This window comes from Otolemur garnettii, unplaced genomic scaffold (genome assembly GCF_000181295.1).
Source record: "Otolemur garnettii isolate 467f Iridium unplaced genomic scaffold, OtoGar3 scaffold00087, whole genome shotgun sequence".
NCBI classification, from domain to species: domain Eukaryota; kingdom Metazoa; phylum Chordata; class Mammalia; order Primates; family Galagidae; genus Otolemur; species Otolemur garnettii.
The window spans coordinates 1,460,357-1,463,457 of NW_003852482.1; positions in this window are offsets into that span (position 1 = coordinate 1,460,357).

Here is a 3,101-nt window from a genome sequence, read left to right on the forward strand (position 1 = left end):
CCCCTCCACCTTCCCGGGGAGGTACCAGGACGCCCACACGCGTGACACCTCCACCTTCCCAAAGATAATCAGGAAAAAATTAGAGGGGGCCAACTTGAATTAATACCCAACACAGAGTAAACTGCCAAATGTGCTCTTATGAGCAATTTACTGACTTTGCTTCACATGAGGTCTGACAATTAAGTTCATGATCCTGCCACGGTGCACATATGTTGGCAGCACCGTACGAAAAGCTTGGTCCTGATGACATGTGGCAATGTCTTGCTGAGTGGCCTTCGCTATTGATGTCATTTTTGTGTTCTGTCATAGAATGTGGGAGCTCTGATTAGAGCAAAGAACAAACATTTGTAAATTTCTCATGAAATCAGGAACATGTTAATCCAGTTTAGGGGATAATTCTGTGAAGGAAACAGCATTGTCAGTGTACAGATGGATTAAAAGTTTTCCTGAGGGGAGAGAAAATGTCACTGATGAAGAGAGTTCATGGCAGCCAGTAATGAGAATGACCAAAACAGTGCAAAAATTCATCAAATTGTGCATCAAAATCATTGGTTGACTGTGAGAAGCACAGCAGACCAAGTAAACATTGATAGAGAAACAGGACACTCCACCAGCTCACACGACACTGTCTATGAGGGAGTTTTCAGCCAGTAAACCAAAACTTGCATTGGCACACCTCCTTTCTCATCTGCTTGGCCCCCGATGACTTTTTTCTTTACCCAAAGATAAAGGAAACATCGAAAAACATTTTGATGATATCCAGGATGTCAAGGGTAATGTGAAGACAGCTCTGATGTCAGCCATTCCAGAAAGAGTTCCAAAATGCTTTGAGGGTGGGTGACCCAGCGTGGGCCCATGCACTTCCCCGTAGTGACTTGGAGTCCCCAAGGCTGCTGCTCTTTGTTCTGGGGAGCAGGCCCCTGGTCAGGGGATTAGTGCCTCTGAGAACCCAGGCAAGGCCCACCAAGGCCAGCTGAGAAAAGCTGCTCTGCAGATGGAGACGATCCTGTTTCTCATACAGAAACCACTTGGGACACCGAAGGGCTCCAGGCAGCTCAAACTTGCACCCACTCCCTCCCCCAGCCCAACATCCCTGTCACATGTACCCCCACCACCGCACAGCTGCCTTCTGAAGGTGGATCAGGAGCCCTGATGGGGCCACACGCGCACAGCCCTCTTGGGGAGTCCACGTGCACAGCCCTCTTGGGGAGTCCCCTCCCCTGCTGCTACCCACCTAACTGCACAAGCATAGCCCCTGGGCCCGAGGAATGCCCAGTTCAGAGAGGGTGGCCAGCATGGAACCACCTGGCCTGGCTGTGTCTGCTCACAGGAAGCCCCAGGCCCCTTGCCAGGATGGATGAGGGCAGACTCCAACGCCCCATCCTTGCCCTTTGCCAAAAAGGGTCTATATTTTAGTAGCCACTTGCAGTCATGTGGCCAGGTGATCCCTCCCAAACACACACAATTTAGGGATAGTGCTCCGAACAGCCCAGGAGCGGGGAGCAGCAGTCAGCCACTGAGAAACCCAGCAACAGGAAGTGTGAGTACCCTCAGGGCTATCCTGGGAGGAGGCAGGCCTCGGACAAAGTACTGTGACTTCAGCCTCATGGTGGTAGCTGGGCTGGCAGGTGTGACCCAAAACAAGCCCTGCTCCCACTGCCCAGAGCCCCTCTGTCTGCCCAACCCCCTGAAGTTGGAGAGCTGAGCACGCAAGGTGAGGTGTAACCAGCCTTCTTGCTTGCTGTGGACAAAACCTGGGTTCTAAAAGGAGTGACTAGGGTGGTGCCTGTGGCTCAAAGTAGTAGGGCGCTGGCCCCATAGGCTGGAGGTGGCAAGTTCAAACCCAGCCAGGCCAAAAATAAATAAATAAAAATAAAAGGAGTGACTATTATGAGTCCAAGTGTCTTCCGTCCTAAGAGTGTAGCACAAAGCTTCCATCTGTCCAGTGAAACCTCTGGTCCACCCTCGAATCCCTGTTAGTACCTACTGGAAACTTCTTTACCCCATTCAGAGAAACAAAAGACCCAGAACACACATTCCCTCGGTCTAGGACCACTAAGGTCACCCCTGAGGCAAAGTCAGGCAGCCACGTCCAGTCCCGCCAGCACTCCATCCCCAGTGCCTCTGAACACCAGGGGCTTCCACAGAGCGTGATCCCTGCCTGCCAGCAGCCCCTGCAAGGTGGGTGTGGGCTGCATGGAGAGGCCTGGCCATTCCAGATGGGACACAAAGGTAAGCACCTGGGGTTGTGCCTCACAGGGTGGCCCTGTCCTCCAGGCTGTGCTGAAGCCCTCTGCCTGCCTCCCACACATAAGCCTGCAGTCATGGTGTGGACCCTGGGACAGCACCTGCTCAAGTCTCCCACTGTCACAGCCAGAGAAACAGCCCAGCAGTGGGGGCAAGGAATGGCAGCCATGGCCCCCCAACCCCTTTCCTATGCTTACTGGGGGTGTAAGGCAGCTCCCAGGCCCAGATACCTCCTATAGCCCCGCCAAGGTAGATCCCTCCACCCCCTTGGACACAGTGAAAGGGCTGACACAAAATCACTTCCCCTGGTTCTGGACTTGATGGGGGCACACAGGACCTTGGGGCTGGGCAGAGTTAAGCCCTCTGTTCCCAAGGTAGGACAGGCATTACAGCTGTCACAACACCAGCCAGGCTGGGGCTCAGCTGACACAGACTCTGACTCAGGGGAGAGGGGCCCACCCCTTAACTGCCCACCAGCTCACCCTGAGGGAGAAGAGCTGGGATGGTGCCTGGCCATGCACCAAGATTATGGCAGCAACGTTAGTGCCTGGCACAGCCCCAGAGCATCCACTGAAAGGGCCAGGGCTCAGAGTGGATGTCCGGGATGGGCTTGTAGTCTCCACCCCCGTTCCCACGGGCAGCAGGCTCAGAGCAGCAGGACCCTGAAGGCCAGGGGCAGTTCCCCACCGGAGACACACAGCATGTTCACACATGCTCACAGGTGTATGACACACATGTAACACAGACATGTGTACACCAACATGCATGTACACACCAACACACATGCACACATCAATGTATATGCTGAAACACGTACACACAGACATACGTGTTACACTGACACACACCAACAC